The sequence below is a fragment of the Notothenia rossii genome (assembly GCF_949606895.1).
Source record: "Notothenia rossii genome assembly, chromosome: 6".
In the NCBI taxonomy this organism is placed as follows: Eukaryota; Metazoa; Chordata; class Actinopteri; order Perciformes; family Nototheniidae; genus Notothenia; species Notothenia rossii.
The window spans coordinates 37,514,777-37,534,910 of record NC_136909.1 but is presented as its reverse complement, the minus strand read 5'-3'; the positions used below and the strand labels follow the sequence as shown (position 1 = coordinate 37,534,910).

General features: G+C 45.5%; 1 long non-coding RNA gene across 1 annotated transcript; it reads left to right on the top strand.

Moving 5' to 3' along the window:
• Positions 1-16,897: 16,897 nt before the first annotated feature.
• Positions 16,898-18,714, top strand: LOC307043412. The gene is made up of 3 exons (XR_013809376.1): positions 16,898-17,094; positions 17,182-17,650; positions 18,293-18,714. It is a non-coding gene; the product is annotated as an uncharacterized lncRNA (long non-coding RNA).
• The last annotated feature ends 1,420 nt before the right edge of the window (positions 18,715-20,134 follow it).

Below are 20,134 nucleotides of genomic sequence, written 5' to 3'. Positions count from 1 at the left end.
ACCTCTGCTCAGCCTTGCTTCAGCTGCAGGAAATAAAGCTGAAAAAGAGAATATAGGTCCCTGCTGAATACATGTCTATAGAGATGAATTATAATAGTCAGCCTGCTGTGACCTTAACACACACACACACACACACACACACACAAACACACACACACACACACACACACACACACACACACACACACACACACACACACACACACACACACACACACACACACACACACACACACACACACACATGGTTATCGGCCTCCTGTCAAAGCGGCCGTCCATTCGTCTTTTCCCCCCGCCATCCGCTGAATTAATTAAGCAGAAATGTAAACGTTTTAATTGAATGTCAAAGCGGGACCTTAACAACATGCTCCTATGTAAATGGATGTGACACAGCTTTAAACCTCTATATTTATATATATTCAGGAGGCTGTACATGTATTTGTGTGTGTGTGTGTGTGTGTGTGTGTGTGTGTGTGTGTGTGTGTGTGTGTGTGTGTGTGTGTGTGTTCATGAATAGTGGGCATGCAAACATTTTAATTGAATTACCATCAGCTGTGTGCTAACAAACCCTCATGGATTTGCACTAATACGGCCTCAGTTAGTAGAAATGAACCCCTTTAAACCTTAAATTGTCCCTTAAAGGCTCCATTAGTGGTTTATGAATTTTAAAAGCAATGACGTGTGTTCTCTTCAACTTGTCACAAATGATTTGCAGGTAAAAATTCACTAATAACTCAAATCTGCCGTGAATCATCTCTTTTCAATTTGAGATGAATGTCTTTATTTGCAATCTTGGTAACACTTTATATTAAGGTACACAAATTCACCATCAACTAGTTGTTAATTAACATGCATATTAGCAGTATATTGGCTCTTTATTAATCATTATAAAACACTTATTAATGCCTTATTCTACATGACCATATTCTACAAGTAATAGCACAAGAATAGTAATTATCCCATAATAACACTTAACAAATATGATCTATTCTTATGTAACAAGAAATGAAACTATAAGTGTTAATTGTGTCTAAATAACTCAAAATTAGGTATTTATATCGAAGAATATGCTTTGGGGTATTGACAGTTCAGCTACCAATAGCAAGGTGATATTGAACTGTATGTTTCATATTTACACATTTATATTTTTGTAAAGTTTGTGCTGAAGGTTAGACAGGAAACCGGGTACAGGAAGTAGGAGAAAGTGAACTGAATAGCATGGCATTAGACTGCTACTAATTTCCCCATGCAACCTGAATAGTAAAAGGGTCAAGTCCGTCAGAAAGCAATGACCGTAAGTGTAAGTGTAAGCCTTACACTTACACTGTAAGGATTAGTAACATGCATGGGCGTCGCAGCCATTATATGAGGGTGGGACAAGTCCCCCCCACTTTTTGAAATGATTAGTTTAGACCCCCACACTTCTACCATGTGGAAAGTCCGTGAATCGGTCTATCCACTCGCCGCACTTTGTAGAGCACTGTGTCAGTGCTTCACTATCAAATCCATTCCACTTGCTTATTGAGAGAATGCCCAAATCAATGAAACTCCGTACCATGTTTTCACTGCTACTTTGTACCAAGGCAGATTCTCCCATAGCGCACGCATGTTCAAGGAGTGTTTTCATAGTTGGACAGCTCAGATCTGTTGTATGAAGTGATGCCGTTAGCGGAGGTAAGGCACACACACCAAGTGTTCAGGACATTGTTAATACAGCGAAAATCAAAGCTGACGATCTCTTAGTTTGATATGTTTTCTCCCCCAGACAACATGGACATAAGAAAAACATTTTCAAAGAAGAGGAAAGTAAGTCTTCAGCTGGTAGCAGTTAATCAGTTAACAGTGATGGCGGCGTCCATAGCCGTGGGAACATGTTTCAAATGGGGGGTGCTGTGGGGATGACACCAGGGCTGGTTCTGACCAATGTGCTGCCCTATAGGCAAGATTTTAGCTGGCAATGAAAAACCTCTACTAAAGACCAATACACTACAAAAAGAGAAACATATTGAAATGGTCTAAAGCTTATATAACAAGGCTTCAAATGTATTTAGTATTATAACATGTTTTAATTGGGGGGGTGGACTTCACATCCTCTAGGGGGGTCCGGGATGCCCCCCCTTTTTAACATTTTAAAGTAAAATGCTTCAATCTGGTGCACTTTGAGCGCCCAATTAGAGACTGATCTAGCGGATACTACTCTAAAACACCCATATGAAAAAGATCGGTTTGCATTTTATTAATCAAATAAGTATGTGAACATTTCCAATAACCTACCATAGCCAATAACAAATAAATGTAACTTATTTTATTTGTGTTGTTCATTCATATCTTATTTTATCAGTTAACATTTATTTATTTATGCATATTTTTAAATCTCTCCAGTTTTAAACGATATTTTTGGTTTACTGTCCTATAGTATACATTGGAATGATGTCAAACCTGTTTTTATTTATCCTAATAATTATAAAGGTGTGCCTTGGAAATATTTGTTTACATAAACTGTGATCAAACCGTTTGAGACTCACTGAGATAACTTAGACTAAAGTGAACTATCTAAACACTCAGAGTCCTTTACCTCACTGAGCCTCTCAGTCTGACAGGACAGAGCTCTCCCTCCACATTATTGTAGAAACAGCTCTTATATCCGTTAGCGCAGCAGAAGCTAACAACAATCCCCGCCGGTACCGCGGTATCCCCTCTCTCTATCTCTCTCACTTTGGCTGTGAGCTGCGGGCGCCTGCTAAGCCAACATCCTCCACTTTTATCACTACAGCGCCCATCGTACAGGGAAAATGGAAAATGTAACCGGGGTGAAAAGGGTGTTATCTTTACTTAATTAGGAATGTTGTTACATCAAGGCTGAAAATTCTTTTTTTTTGTATTATATCTTGTGGAAGTGCAGATCCCCTGTCCTCCACCAGGGGGTGCTGCAGCACCCTCAGCACCCCTACTTCCCACGGCCATGGCGGCGTCTCACTTCTGGAGAGGAGTTTCGTCTTTATGTCATGATAGGGAGATACACATACTGAATAGTTTAGATGAGAAAAGGCGTCGAAATGCCAGGTTACTAGTATTTATCATGTAAACAGGGAACATGAATAACCCAATCTCTCTGTTAGGAACCTTGACTCAATAGTTTGGAGGACTCAAATGCACAACCCAGAGACAAAAAAGGTTTGAAGAAAAATAATCTTTACTTGCAAAAACAAAATCACTCTTTTAGAGGAATTAACAAAAATGACAAAAGTAAAGCGCTCACATGGAGGGAAAAAGGCAAAACACTGAATCTCTTAAGTGATGGCTTGGATCTGGCTTCTTGGGACAATGAACAAGACGAACCGACAACTAACAAGGGGAGACAGGACAATATATACATGAGGTAAGTGGGCACAGGTGGAAACAATCGGGGGCGGGACAGACACTGACGATCGTGGGAAAAGGAACCAGAGCAGGAAGTAAAGGGACCTGGAATGAGACAAGGTGAGTACAAAATAAAACAGGAAGTGGAACATAAACTAAACTAACATGAACATGACGATCACAAACATAACAAAACTTAACATAATTGACGGGACACTACAGTACCCCCCCTTCTAGGGCCGACTCCCGACGGCCCAGGCTGCTCAGGGTGACGATCATACAGATGTAGCACTTCATTTCAGACTCCAGCTTACAGCTTCCTGCCTACGACCTGCCACAGACCAGTATAGAGGAATGTTAAGCCCTCCCACTATTTTCCAAGAGGGCGTTGCCAGATTTTCAATTTCAGGTTTTAACCAGGAGATGGCGCTTCATTCAATAATACAGAAAGACAAGTTTCATGGACTTTCAGTTGTGTTTTGAAGAGCATTTGAACACATCAATATTTTAGATCAACTAAAGTATATCTAATCTTGTAATTCAATAATATATAGTCTTTATATATTAAATGACCATAATTATAATGTTACTTTGTTGAGAATGTGGCCGTGTAATAAGCGGGATAATTTGCAGCGACTTGTTCCTTATGGGGAAAATAACACCCGTCATGTGTGTGTAGAGGTGTGTGTGGTTAAAACACTTTCATGAAGTGAAGGAGGTTTTCCTTCTATAAAACAGCCGTGGGCAGCAGTGAGTGTCACGGACATGAATTCATAAATCAAGGCAGACTGCTGCACACACTCTCCTGTCCTGCCAGGCGACACGCCCGTTCTAAGCCGTGTCCCTCACTCCTCACATCCCAAGCTGCATCCCCACAAAGTGTATTATGTTGTTACATCGTTTCAGATGTTATGTTTCAGTTGTGCTCTGTCTATGTTCAGTGATGCAAACTTGTCACCTTTCGGCGAAATTCGCCGTTTTGAATCCAAAATAGGTCGTTTGTGTGATTCATGTAGATCTGCAAAAACATATTTTTGGGGTATGGGGTGGTCTGGGACACGGATTAATCTGCGGCCGTGAGCTGTTATGTGCCATCATGACACGCATGGTGTTCTTTTTTATATATTATAATGAAGTACGAGCTGTGTGCTCGAGTCTTCCTGCCTGTCGGCTCTGCTCATGGATGTATAATAAGGCTCTGCTGCTCCGAGATGATGGTCTAGCTTCAGCAGCTACATTACCTACGGGTGCGTTCGTTAATATTAACTGTGCGTCCGGAGTCACTGTGGCACAGACTGGATGAGCTAGCATACATTGTCCCTATCTGCTAACGTTAGTTTTAGCCTTCTATTTCTAATAGTTTTTTTCATAGGCTATAAACAGAGGTGGTATAAGTATATATATATTGTACTTGAGTAAAAGTAGAAGTACTCAGATCTTGTACTTGAGTAAAAGTAGAAGCACACAGATCTTGTACTAGAGTAAAAGTAGAAGCACTCAGGTCTTGTACTTGAGTAAAAGGAGAAGTACTCAGATCTTGTACTTGAGTAAAAGTAGAAGAAGCACACAGATCTTGTACTTGAGTAAAAGGAGAATTACTCAGATCTTGTACTTGAGTAAAAGTAGAAGTACTCAGATCTTGTACTAGAGTAAAAGTAAAAGTACTCATATCTTGTACTTGAGTAAAAGTAGAAGTACTCAGATCTTGTTCTTGATTAAAAGTAGAAGTACTCAGATCTTGTACTTGAGTAAAAGTAGAAGTACTCAGATCTTATACTTGAGTGAAAGTAGAAGTACCAGAGTGTAGGAATACTCTGTTACAGTAAAAGTCCTGCATTCAAAATATTCCTCAAGTAAAAGTAGAAAAGTATTATCATCAAAATATAGTTAAAGTAGCGACAGTAAAAGTAGTCATTGTGCAGATTGGTCCATTTCAGAATAATATCTGATATGTTTTATAATGATTGATCATGAAAGTGTTCTCAAAGCTGGTAAAGGTGCAGCTAGTTTGAATTACTTTGTATAATAATTAGGGCCGGGACTTTAACGCGTTAATTAAGATTAATTAATTACACAAACATTAACGCCTTAAAAAAATTAACGCATTTTAATCTCACTTATTTTTGCCCTGCGGAACGTTTCTCACTGGATGAGTTTCAGGCGTACCGATTATACTGGAGCACCAACTAACGTTCATGACTTCAGACAACAACAAACCACAGTGAACAGGAGTCAAACATGAACAAAGAAGCTGATGAGACCGCTTTGGTTGGCCCTGTGGATGGGAAATGGGGGGGGGGGGGGGGGGGGGGGTGCTAGTGGATCGCCGGAGCTGTTAGATTAACATTAACATGCTTATTGTAGTTGTAAGTGCACTGCCTTGCGGCCTGTAGCACCGTCCTTGATGGAGCATATGTGTGGGCTGGACCTGCATTTTACAGGAAAGGAGTGAGCAGAGAGTAGAGTAGTTGTCGATTCTTGTTCTGTTTTCTGTGAATATCTGCCTCACCCTCTCAGACTTTGAGTTGCACGCGCTACTAAAGAGATGTGTTACCATGGAAACCAAACCATGGTGTATTTGTATTAAAGTCCGAGTGGAAACAGTCGTGTGTAAATCTGATTTTGTCAGAAATCAGGAGAAATGCGGGAGAAATATGACCCCAGGAGGAAACCGGGAGAGGGCAATGAAATCGGGAGTCTCCCGCGAAATCGGGAGGGTTGACAAGTATGACCCACACCCAACCAGATGACTGGTTTCAGGGCCAGGATAACTAAGTCCACGTCTGAAAAAATAACCAGCTCACTGGATTGCACTCGACTGTAGACCACTTGGAGTGGTAGAAGATAAGGGGCTGCAAAAGGTACTACAGATTGCATCGTCTGACACAACATATGAGCTGCCATGCAGAAAGACAGTGACAAAAATAATCCAGCAGCTTTATGACAATGAAAAGGAAGATAAAGAGAATTTATTGGAGAAAGCCGAATGTGTTGCCCTGACTGGGGATCATTGGATCTCGGTAAGCAATTCAAATTACCTCTGTGTGACGGCACACTTTATTGACATCTTCTCACTGTTCTCAGGTCAAATATTTATATGTGATTAAAAATGTGATTAATTACAAAACCTCTAATTAATTAGATTATTTTTTTTAATCGAGTCCCGGCCCTAATAGTAATAATAATAATAATAATAATAATAATAATAAATGTGATTTATATAGCGCTTTTCTAGACCCAAAGACGCTTTACATTACGAGTAAGGTCGACAAACAAAACAAGAACAAAAACACAAACAAAAACAAAACAGAAAAGCAGTCAGGAGGATGTTGGTTCAGAGGGGGGAGGGGCGGGTATAAGGATAAGTAGAGTTGAAGAGGTGGGTTTTGAGACGGGACTGGAACAGGGTGAGGGAATGAGACTCACGGAGGTCTTGGGGGAGGGAGTTCCAGAGCTTCGGGGCTGCCACAGAGAAGGCTCTGTCCCCGAATCTCCGGAGTTTGGCCTTGGGGATTGAAAGCAAACCGGCTGAGGTGGATCTGAGGGACCGGGGTGGTTGGTAGAGGATGAGGAGGTCAGTGAGGTAGGGGGGGACCAGATGGTGGAGGGCTTTATAGGTGAGGACCAGGAGTTTGTAGTGAATGCGGTGTGAGACGGGGAGCCAGTGGAGTTCTTTGAGGACCGGGGTGATGTGATGCCATGATTTGGTGTGGGTGAGGAGTCTGGCGGCTGCGTTCTGGACACGCTGGAGTCTGTTGAGGGTTGTTGTGCTGATGCCGAAGAGGAGTGAGTTGCAATAGTCAAGGCGGGAGGAGATGAAGGCGTGAATGAGTCGCTCAGCTGCGGGGCGGGTGAGAGAGGGACGGAGTTTGGCGATATTGCGGAGGTGGAAAAATGAGGTGTTAAAAAGCCTCAGTCACCTTAATTCATGTAATAAAAACATCTCAGGTCAGTAACACTCAAAGCTAAATGTGCAATACCATGTTCAGCTATGTTACTATTTATAATGTTATTGTTGTTAAATCAGAAGATGTACATATTGGAATGATTTATTAACTTACAGTAGGCTATTTTTTACAATGTGTGTTGGAAGGATTTATTAAATTACTATGAATATTGTCATTGTTGATGGCTTTTAGAGAAGGGTGAACTATAAGCCTGAATTACATAACATTTTATTCCTAAAAACATAAAAGCCACAATAAATAAATCACAATTATTCTCGTTATTTTTACCTCCTGTATTGCTTTCAACCCACCAGCTTTTATGGTGTTGTTACGTCACTAACTGTAAGCTTGTCATATACAGTCTATGGTCACTCAGAGTAACCTACAGTTAATTTAGCTGCTGGAGAAGAAAGATCAGGGGGGGAGGGGGGGGATAGAGCTGTGGTTGATGGGCCATTAGTTGTGTAAATACACAGCTGAGAGCTGCCGTTTCATTCAGACTGTTTAAAAAACTGTAACAACGGACTATTTTTCTTAGCGGATGCATGTCAATTTAAATCAATACATACAACCATTTTTTAAATCAATAAAAACATTTTCTAAATCAATAAAAGCATTTAAATTAATATTGGGAGTCATGTCGTTACTTTGTTGAGGATGTGGCCGTGAAATAAGCGGGATAATTTGCAGCGACTTGTTCCTTATGGGGAAAATAGCACCCGTCATGCAGATCAGGATCCCTCCACTACGCTTTGGGATCCTGATCTGCCGACGAGGCTCCATTAAAATATAAATATTTTTAGTGAATTACTGAGTTTAGGCACGTTAATAACGTTTTAATGAAGTTGAATACAGTATATTCATATGTGTCAGTGATTTCATGTCAATTCGGCGAACATAAACATAAATGATGGTGGTGAAGATGATGATTAAATTAGGATTAAAAATCGAGAGCCGGGCTGCATTTCCTCCTGTTCGTTTTTTTCGACTAAACAACATTATTCTGTTAAATAACAACATGGTGATGTTTTGTAAATGATTACATGTCTCTTATTTAGCACAGAGTATGATATCCGTGACATATGGATCTTAACAAAGTTCCGCTGTACATCCAGCGTACTGTATCTGACTTTATTTCACATGAGCTCCAGTGTGGAACCCCACTGCACCTCCTGGTGGATCAATGATCCATTGCAGCTGGCTTCATTATAATTACATGTATCTATCGCGGGGGCGGTCTCAAGTCAAGCTGGAGGTTTTCCCTTGAGCGAGGGCAGATCACGTACCAATCACGGCCCTCGCATTTCAAACTGTCTGAAATGAATCGCTACATCTGTAGAAGTCACTGATGAGTGTCTTGTCCACAACGAAATTGAGGAGACCCAACAACGCTCCTCGGTGCCGTAACCCTCCCAATCGACCAAGAATGGTCGTCCTCGGCCCCGTTTGCGGACCGCCAAAAGTTTCCTGACTGTGTACACCGGGCCACCTTCAATGATCCGGGGTGGTGGAGGGGGCTTGGAGGCGGGAACCAGAGTGCTCTCTCGAACTGGCTTGAGTTTGCTCACGTGAAACGTGGGATGGACCCTTAAAGATCTGGGGAGTTTGAGGCGCACAGGGACAGGGTTAATGACTCTTGAAATTGGGAAAGGACCCACAAACCTCGGTGCCAACTTCTTGGAGTGAACGTGTAAGGGTAGATCCTTGGTGGAGAGCCAGGCTTTCTGGCCCGCCCTGTAGAGGGGGGCCGCACGCCAGTGACGATCCGCCGCTGACTTCATCCGGGTCGAGGTCCGGAGTAGCGCCTGCCGAGCACCGGCCCAAACCCGCCGACAGCGTCGGACCATGGCATGCGAGGATGGAACTTTAACTTCTTCCTCATTAACAGGGAAGAGAGGAGGCTGGTACCCGTTAGCACACTGGAAAGGGGAAAGACCCATGGCAGCCGAGGGGAGAATGTTGTGGGCATACTCTACCCAGGTAAGGTGATCGCTCCAAGTGGTCTGTTTCTGGGACACGAGGCACCTGAGGCATGTTTCGAGGTCTTGGTTCAGGCACTCTGTCTGACCTTTGGACTGCAGGTGATAACCGGAAGATAAGCTGACGGTGGCGCCGAGGAGCTTGCAAAACTCCTTCCAGAAGTTGGAAAATGAACTGTGGTCCTCTGTCGGAGACTATGTCACTGGGGAAACCATGGATTCTGAACACGTGAGTTAACATGACCTCTGCCGTCTTCTTGGCAGAGGGAAGTTTGAGCAGAGGAATGAAATGTGCCATCTTTGAGAAACGGTCTACCACCGTCAGGACGGTAGCTTTACCTTTGGAGGGCGGTAGTCCAGTCACAAATTCCATGGAGATGTGCGACCATGGTCGCTGAGGCACTGGGAGGGGCTGGAGCAGACCCATCTGGGCCTGGGAAGAGGTCTTATTCCGGGCACACACTGGACAGGCCGCCACGTACTCTGAGACCTCTTTTTTCATGGCCGGCCACCAGAACCACTGCTTTATGGCAAACATTGTTCGTCGGACCCCCGGATGGTATGTGAACTTGGACGTGTGAGCCCAGTGGATTACCTGAGAGCGTAAAGACACAGGGACAAACAAGCGGTTGCCTGGACACTCACTGGGTACCGGGCTCACAACATTCGCCAGCTTCACATCTGTTTCTATCTGCCATGTTACCGATCCCAACCACACAGTTCCGTGGAAGGATTGACACTGGTTCCTTGGCATTATGTTCAGGCTCAAGAGACGAGACAGTGCGTCTGGCTTACGGTTTTGTGTACCGGGCCGAAAAGATATTGTGAAGTTAAATCTGCTGAAGAACAGAGTCCACCGGGCCTGGCGTGAATTTAGTCGCTTGGCTTTCCTAACATATTCTAAATTATTGTGGTCAGTCCAAACAAGAAATAGTTGCTCCGCCCCTTCTAGCCAGTGTCTCCACTCCTCCAATGCTGCTTTGACAGCGAGTAACTCCTTGTTCCCCACATCATCATTTCTCTCAGCTGAGGTGAACTTACGCGATAGATAGGCACAGGGGTGCATCCTGTTACCCTCTGAGAATCTCTGGGACAACCCAGCCCCTATGCCCTCGTTGGATGTGTCAACCTCAACCACAAACTGTCTCTGGGATCCGGAACAGTGAGTACAGGTGCCGTGGTGAATCTTTTCTTGAGGCATTGGAAGGCGGCCTGGGAGGTCCACTGAAAAGAAACTTTAGAGGAGGTGAGAGCATGCAAAGGTGCGGCCACAGAACGGAAGTTGCGTATAAACTTCCGGTAAAAGTTGGCAAACCCCAGGAATTGTTTAACTCTTTTGCTGCTATCAGGAGTGGGCCAGTTTGTCACCGCACTGACCTTGGATGGATCCATCTGCACCTGATTGGCGGTGACAATGTAGCCCAGGAAGGAAAAAGTGGTTACATGGAAGTCGCACTTTTCAGCTTTCACATACAACTGATTCTCAAGAAGCTTCTGGAGAACTTGGCGGACATGCATGACATGAGACTGACTATCTGGGGAGAACATCTAAATATCGTCCAGATACACGAAAACAGAAACATTCAAATACTCTCTCAAAATGTCATTTACCATAGCCTGAAATACAGCAGGAGCCTTACATAGTCCACAAGGCATGACCCGATATTCATAATGTCCGCTTGGGGTGTTGAACCCCGTTTTCCACTCGTCTCCCTCTCTAATCCTGACGAGGTAGTAAACATTCCTAAGATCGAGTTTGGTAAAAACTTTAGCTGTTTGAAGCAGTTCAAATGCTGAAGACATCAGCGGGAGTGGGTGGCGGTTCTTAACAGTTATTTTGTTCAATGGGCTGTAGTCAATGCATGGCCTGAGCGACCCATCCTTCTTACCCATAAAGAAGAATCCTGCACCAGCAGGTGAAGAAGAGGGAAGGATTATCCCCGCTTTCAACAAGGAGGAGATGTAATCGTCCATGGCCGCCCGCTCTGGTCCCGAGATGGAGTATAAGTGCCCCCTAGGGATGGGTGCGCCAGGCAGCAGGTCGATGGCACAGTCAAAAGGATGATGAGGGGGCAGTGACAGAGCTTTGGTTTTTATTAAAAAACCTATTTAATGTCATGGTAGCATGAGGGGACCTTGGAAAGGTCAGGAAAATCTGAGCTTCTATCAGAAACTGCAACAGTTTGTGGGGCTCTACAGGACATGGTCTCTGAGCTGAGTTGGGTTACTGGGGCTTTGGTGACAGCATGGTGGGGAAAATGGCCGGACTTACAGGTCTGTTCACAATTCCCTCCCCATCCCTTAATTTGTCCTGAACACCAATCAATATGTGGGTTATGTGTTTTTAACAAAGGAAACTCCAAAATCAGTGGATTTTGTGCTGAATTGAATAGATGAAACTGCATTATTTCTACATGATTATTATCAATTGTCACTTGAATGGGTTCCAGTTACTTTACACATTAGTCTGCCATCTAGGGCGCTGGCATTGACGGGATGCTTGAGAGGGACAGTCTTAATATTAAGGCGTTTAGCTAAACCCCAGTCTATGAGGCTTTCATTAGCCCCAGAGTCAATTAGCGCCCCCAGAGTATGTGTCTGACTGTTAGCTGTGACTCTAACCTGGGTGAGTGTGCGAGGAGGATAGTCAGAGGAAATCTTGCTCACCAGCGCCCTCCTCATGGTTGGTGAGCATGCCCTTTTCCAGTGCATGTCGCCTGCTGGTGACCCGATTGGCCACAGTAAAAGCAGCATCCCTCCTGCAGTCCGCGCCGTCTTTCCTCTGGAGAAATCCTTGTTCTCCCGAGCTGCATTGGCTCATCCGGTGCCTGTGATGGCGCTGTTCCTGCGGGGCCTGATGAAGAGTGAAACAAGGGATCCCATGAAGGCTGCTTATCCAGAGAGCGCCCCTGGTGGCTGGGATGTCTTGTTGCAGTTTGGCGCCGTTCTCTCTCTCTTTCTCGGACTCGGATAGACATGGAAATCAGAGATTCAAGGTCTTATGGTAGTTATAGTGGAGCCAGGTGGTCTTTGATGGTTTCAGAGAGTCCATTCCGGAAGGCGTCTATTAATGCTGGGGTGTTCCAGTTACTGTCTATGGCTATGGTATGGAACTCTATGGCATAATCTAATACTGGCCGTGGGTGCTGTTTGAGCTGCATGAGTAAACGGGTGGCATCACCGGCAGGTGAGGTAAGATAAAAAATCCTGCTCATAGTGTCTTTCAATGCTGTGAAAGATCTACATATACTGGAGCAGGGGTCGGCAACCTTTTTGATATGAAGTGCCATTTAAAAAAAAAAAATTGATCAGCGTGCCAACGATCGAGAATTATCAACGAGCGGGGGGGCGGTTGAGGAGCTTGACGCTCGTGAACTATCGACAGGAGGGCGGGGGAGCCTCGCTGAGGGGAAGCAGTGTGTGGACCTGTCAGCGCAACTTACATGATGCCGAATTTAACACATTTAAATAATTGGTTTAAACGGCATAATAATAAGGACGATCGTCCGTTCTGTGATTTTCCAGAGCACACATGTTATGATATTAGGGTAATGCAGAGTGAGATGAGATCGCTGTCCCTTTAAGAGAGAGAGAGAGAGGGGTGTGGCTTGTGCATATGTGTTTATGGATGGTAGAGCGACAGTGAGGGAACGTGTGTATGTTTCTGGAAGTGAAACGAGGAAGCAGAAAAACAGAGGTCTGTGATGTATTTTGTGAAACAGAAGAACAGCTAAATAAATGCAACGGCCTCCCAAGAAGAGCTCGCCTCTCTCCAGTCATTTAAGCTAAAGTGGGTTATTGAACCTGAAGCTTGTTGCTTCTGCCCTCCTCGACTACGGTCTGGGAGCCGACAGGAAAGTGCAACACACAGATAGCCAGTCCGCCCCTTTGTAGCATATTATTTCGATGAGAGATGAGCAGATCGCCACTGGGCTTTCAACTAAATACACAGCCACGCAAAAACTGCGGCATTTGTATAGCTCCTTTTGGGTACTGCAATTAGTGAAGTGCTTTCCTCCGTGGTGAAACGATCAGCACTGCACCACGGAGGAAAGCGGCAGAAAGTCACCTGGAGTTAAAGAGAGCGGGGCTGCGTTGCGTGCATGGCTTCCTTCTGCAGGTAACGGGGAGACGCGCTCTGGCGGCGGTCTCGTTTAGGATCCGAAAATACAATTTAAATATTTTGCACACTTATTCCACTTATTCCTAGTGTGCCACTGGTTACGGTGCCGCGTGCCAATGCTGGCACGCGTGCCAGGGGTTGCCGACCCCTGTACTGGAGTCTCTTGACCACTCCACAGTGGCCCATGCGGCAGCTCTGCCAGTTAAATGGGAGATCATAAATGCTATTTTAGCCTCATCTGACACAAACGCGGCTGGGTTAAGTTTGTAATGCAGGTCACACTGGACTATGAAGGTTCTGCAGTTGCCAGATTCACCTGAATATTTCTCTGGCGATGCCAACCGCAGTGGGACAGGAGAGAAACTGACCTCGGCCTGATTAGCAGCAGGATTGGCATCAGGTGGCGTAGCAGGAATCAGAGCTGTAGAAGTTGCCTCTAGATGAGTGAGGACTCTGTGGAGCTGTTCTGCCAGATGGTTCACCTGTGACGTGACAGAGGTTTGGAAATCCTCCTGGCGTTCTGAAAGGTCTTTCACTCCATGGCTAATGGTTTTTAGCTGCTCCTGGTGCTGATGGATGATGTTTCCCTGTGCAGACAGGGCGGTCTGGAGCGTCTTGGGGTTGGCTGAGTCCATACTGGTCGGTTCGTTCTGTTAGGAACCTTGACTCAATAGTTTGGAGGACTCAAATGCACAACCCAGACACAAAAAAGGTTTGAAGAAAACTAATCTTTACTTGCAAAAACAAAATCACAAAACTTAACATAATTGACGCGACACTACACTCTGTGCTCATGTGTACACCATATCCCCAATATGATCATAACCGGGATAATACTCATACACGGCTTACTGATGCCATGTAGAGACGCAGTCAGTGTGTTTTACTGGACCCTCAGTTCGATAAGAGATTATTTTCTGAGTTCTTTAACTTCGGTACTCTCTCTCAAAATGATTGCATTATGTTTTAATTATACTTCTTATCATTCAGAAGCTTTTTGTGGGTGTTTATGTTTTACTGAGTGCTTAGGCAATTTCCATCCCAGTATTCAGTTAACTATTTATTTTCTGTGCACATTACATAGAATAGCTAATATTCTACCTACTGCTTGGGACTTTGAGTCTTCAAAATGTCCAATGTCACAGACTGGGACTTACTTTAGAGTCAGTTGTATTTACATTCAGTATGACTTGTTATGATTCAATGTGAAAGAGTATACTGCTCAATAAATAATGATCACTTCTGAGATTCCTAGTTTTCTAAAGATATCAGGATTGTTTTTGTACTCCAAATATTAAGCAAAATATGGCACATTATATAATGACTGTCACCGAGTCATCATTTTGAGAAAAAGGCCTTCAAAGTTTCCTCTTCTCTGGATCGATCTGATTGATTATTAGCGGAGCAAATTATCAAAATAGTACGGAGGGAAAATATTTTCGTTTGGATTACTGGTCTGGGGGAAGCTCGTGAGTATGTGTGTTTGTGTATTTTTGCGTTTGTGTGTATTGTGTTTGTTTCCTGGAGAAAACACTCACGAGAAACACCGGCTGTTGTTATGCCTGCTGTGACGTTAAGTTACTCCGTTCTCCGATTGTAATTATGCCGTTAAAAGCTTCAAAGTTGTATTTATCATCTGAATTTTCCAAAACAAGTTTAATATTCTGAAAGCCAAGACTTTGTTTATTTAAAATCATGAAAACAAACTGTAACGGACCCTGCCGTGTTATCTATGATTACTATACGCTTACATTCATAATATCAGGGAGGGAGGGGAAGCAGCGCTGAGGAACAGCAGATTGCGAGTGAGAGGTGCCTGTCATCTTCCCTTTACAAGCTACAAACATTTATTTATCGTGTGATTTTGGAAATAAAAGTTTCATATTCTGAAAGCTAAGACTTTGTTTATTTAAATTCAAACAAAACACCCGAACCCCGAAAAAATATTTTTTTATGCAAATCCACGTTTATTTTGAAATTAGCCGTTGCGACTTCCGACTGATTTCGATAGAGCGGGTCACATTTGTAGAATACTAAGAGCTTTATTGAGTAGGTGTAACTGTATTAAGGGTTAAACTCATAACTTTATAACTTAGGGTTTAATGTAATTGTAAAACCATTGTGCCACTGAAAAGACAATAAGAACTCAGGAGGGAGCCAGTCTAGATTTCCTTTTGAGGGCCACCAGCTGCAGAGAGTTAACTAATTAAAGGGGCGTTGCCCCACAGCTGTGAGAACTCAGCAATCAGGTGTCCATTTTAGGTAGCTCTTTCCTGGAGCATCAGCGTCAGACAGACGAAGACTGACAAAGACATTAGGGTCCTGCGGGAGTCAAAGACTGACAAAGACATTAGACATTGTCTTCTCGCAATTATCACTGGCCCCGTGTATCTCCTAATCGATATAACCGGCCTGCTCTCGTCTATCCCACATGCTCCACTGAGATCAAACATCTAGTTTCAGGGGGCCTGTGGAACTGCCAATCAGCTGTTCCTAAGGCTGACTTCATCTCTGGCTACGCTTACCTGCAGTCTCTGGATTTCCTTGCTCTCACTGAGACCTGGATTACTCCATCCAACACATCCACCCCAGCAGCTCTCTCCACAGCATATTCCTTCTCCCATACACCCAGACCCACTGACAGAGGAGGTGGCACTGGTCTCCTGCTCTCTCCCAAATGGAATTTTTTTGCCTCTTCAAGCTACCTAACTTCACTCCTTCCACCTTTGAATTCCATGCCGTCGCAGTAACCCATCCTATACAATGAACCATTGTTGTTCTCTACCGTCCAACAGGCGCCTTGGGGGACTTCTTGGAGGAATTAGATAATCTCCTCTCACACATCCCTGAAACTGGCCCTCCCGCTGTACTTCTCGGAGACTTCAACCTCCAGACAGGGAAGATAGCTGAACTAACATCTCTTTTAACCGCCTTTGCTTTCTCCCTGTCTCCATCCCCACCAATTCATAACGCTGGCAATATCCTTGATCTCATATTCTCAAGGAACTGCTCTACTTCTAACCTCACTGTAAACCCGCTTCACACATCCGATCACTTCTTCATTTCATTCTCTCTACCCCTTTCCAAACATAACAAACTAATCTCTTCTAATTCTGCACCTGTCCGCCGCAACCTCCGTTCCCTCTCCCCTTCTACCTTTCCCTCATCGGTGCTCTCAGCCCTCCCTTACTCTGACTCGTTCCAACTCCTGCCTCCAAACTCTGCTGCAGAAACTCTCCTCTCTACTCTCTCATCCTCTCTGGACTCTCTCTGTCCTCTCACATCTCGGCAGGCTCGTCAGTCCCCTCCTGCTCCCTGGCTAAATGACGCACTGCGTGCTAATAGAACCATCCTTCGGGCAGCTGAGCGGAAACGGTGGAAATCCAAACACCATGACGACCTCCTAACCTATCAGGCTCTCCTCTCCTCTTTCTCCGCTTCGATCTCTCAGGCAAAAAGGCACTTTCTTTCAAGATAAGATCCAATCTGTCACAGTCCAAACTGTGTCCCTGTTTGTTCCCCTGTGTGTGTGTGTGTGGAGAGGGTGTGGTGTCCCTTGCAGGCAGCAGCCTGATTGCTCTCACCTGGCCGTCCGACTCAGCTGTCCCTCATCATCTAATCAGGACACAGCTTATCTACTCCAGTCTCCCAGCAACTCACCGCCAGATTGTTTTCTACACCAGTGGTATTACATCCTCCTGGCTGCCCATTCAGTTATCCTGTCTGCGTGTAAATCCTTACTCTTTGTAACTAGTTTATCTTGTGTTTCCAGTGCAATCCCTCGGCCATCATCCACCAGAGCTTCCAGCCAACCTGCCTGCTTCTTCCTGCATCCTACCTGCCTGCCTGGTAATCAGTCCAGCCTCTCACTGCCTACCTCCACTCCGGACCTCCATAATCACCAAACCTGCCTGAGTCTCCGAAACAATAAACCATTTAAACATCTTCAGTCATTGCCTGCGCCTGGGTCCTGTTTAAAACATAATCCTAACAGAACAATCTGGCCACCATGGACCCAGCAGGCCTGGACCCAATTCGTGAGGCTCTCTCCAACCAAGGCGTCCTCGTGGGCCGGCATGACCAGATGCTCAGAGAGGTTATGGATAACCTCGCATCACTAGCCGCCAATGTAGCACAGATGGGACATCACCTCAACCTGGTTTCAACTCATCTTGCTCCGCCTGCTCTGGAGGATCCAGCTCCCTTAGCACAGGTTCCAGCCCAGCCCGCTCTCCCTTCACGTGAGCCAAACATTCCCACTCCAGAGCGGTACGCAGGTGCCTTAGGGACATGTAACTCTTTCTTAATGCAGTGTTCTCTTGTGTTTGAGCAGCAGCCGTCTACTTATGCTAATGACAGAGCTAAGATTTGTTATATGATAGGTTTACTTACAGGTAGCGCCCTAGCCTGGGCATCAGCTGTATGGGAGAGTCAGTCCAACCTCTGTTATTCTTATCCAGAGTTTACAGAAGAAATGAAGAAAATGTTCCACCACCCCGTCAGCGGTAGGGACGCTACTAAACGCCTCCTCTCACTGCGACAGGGCTCCCGTAGTGTAGCCGAATACTCAGTGGAATTTAGGACCTTAGCGGCAGAGGCGGGGTGGAATGACACAGCGCTTCAAGGGGTTTTTCAAACCGGGCTAACTGATTCTGTTAAAGATGAGTTAGCAGTCAGGGACGAATCAGCTAACTTGGATGAGTTGGTCTCCCTAGCCATAAGACTGGATAACCGCCTTAGGGAGCGCCGTAGGGAAAGAGCCAGTCGATCTCCTGGGTCACTCCCCTCTCGCCCTGTCTCGTCTCCTCTCGCAAGATTCAGGTCGGAGACTTTCCCAAGTCCTAGTGCTCCATCTGAAGTATTTTCTCCTCTCCTGTCTTCAGAGGAACCGATGCAGCTAGGCAGAGCCCGACTCACTCCCCAAGAACGTCTCCGGAGAATGAGAGAGGGACTTTGTGTCTACTGTGCTCACTCCGGTCATCTCGTGGACACATGCCCCCAGCGCCCAAAAGAGGGTGCTCGCCAGTAAAGGTGGGGATACTGGTGAGCAAGGCTGTTTCTTCCTCAACCCCCCAGACCCGCAAGCCTCTTGAAGCCACACTGCTGTTAAATCAACAGTCTCTCTCTCTGCCTGCCCTAGTGGACTCTGGGGCTGATGAGAGTTTTTTGGATGCCCAACTGGTTGCCTCAGCCGGCATCTCAACTCAACCTCTGACAGCTCCTCTCAATGCTCGAGGTCTGAATGGGAAGCTCCTGGCACGCGTTACCCATGTCACCGAACCCCTACATCTCGTCCTGTCCGGTAATCACCATGAAATGATTCAGTTCCGCGTCATGTCCTCCCCTCACACACCCCTAGTTCTGGGCCAGCCATGGTTAAGACTGCACAACCCCCACATGGACTGGTCGGAGAATCAAGTAAGGAGTTGGAGTTCCTTTTGTCACTCTTCATGCCTGCGGTCTGCAATTCCCCCAGCAGAGGTCGGTATTCCTCCAGTTCAGCAGGAGCACTCAACTTGTCCGCTGTCCCTCCGGTTTATCATCGCCTGGGAGAGGTTTTCAGCAAGCAGCGAGCTCTTTTTCTGCCCCCTCATCGCCCTTACGACTGTACAATAGATCTTCTTCCTGGGGCATCTCTCCCATCCAGTCGCCTGTTTAACTTGTCCCGAACTGAGCGTGAGGCCATGGAGACATACATCAAAGACTCACTGGCTGCTGGCATCATAAGACCCTCTTCTTCTCCCGCCGGAGCAGGCTTCTTCTTTGTATCCAAGAAGGACCGCTCCCTACGCCCCTGCATTGACTACCGGGGCCTTAACAACATCACCATCAAGAACAAGTATCCACTGCCCCTCATCAATTCAGCCTTCGAACCCCTACAGAAGGCCACCATTTTCTCGAAACTCGACCTCAAGAGTGCTTACCACCTGGTCCGCATACGTCAAGGAGACGAGTGGAAGACGGCGTTCAACACCCCACTAGGCCATTTCGAGTATCTAGTGATGCCCTTTGGACTCACCAATGCCCCAGCTGTCTTCCAGGCTCTTGTGAACGATGTCCTCCGTGACTTCCTGAACCGTTCAGTATTTGTGTATCTTGATGATATCTTGATATTCTCACAGACCATGGAGGAACACACCCAACATGTGCAGCAGGTTCTACAAAGGCTCCTCGAGAACAAGCTGTTTGTCAAAGTAGAGAAATGCAAATTTCACGTGGATTCAGTGGATTTCCTGGGCTACATCATTGAGCAAGGTCAGCTGAGAACAGACCCAGAGAAGGTACAAGCAGTGGCACAATGGCCCAAGCCTTCCACCAGGAAGCAGCTCCAACGTTTCTTGGGCTTTGCAAATTTCTATCGCCGGTTCATCAGAGACTACAGTCGTGTTGCCGGTCCTCTCAACCAACTCACCTCCCCAGCAATCCCCTTCTCGTGGACTACTCAGGCTGAGGCTGCCTTCTCTGAGCTGAAGAGACGTTTCACCTCGGCTCCTATTCTTATGAACCCTGACTCATCTCTTCAGTTTATTGTTGAGGTTGATGCATCCAACACCGGTGTGGGGGCGGTTCTATCACAACGCTCAGTCTCCGACCAAAAGCTTCACCCTTGTGCTTTTTTTCCCCGACGACTGACAACCCCTGAGCGCAACTATGATGTTGGCAACAGGGAGCTGCTTGCTGTTAAGCTTGCGCTGGAAGAATGGAGGCACTGGCTGGAAGGCTCT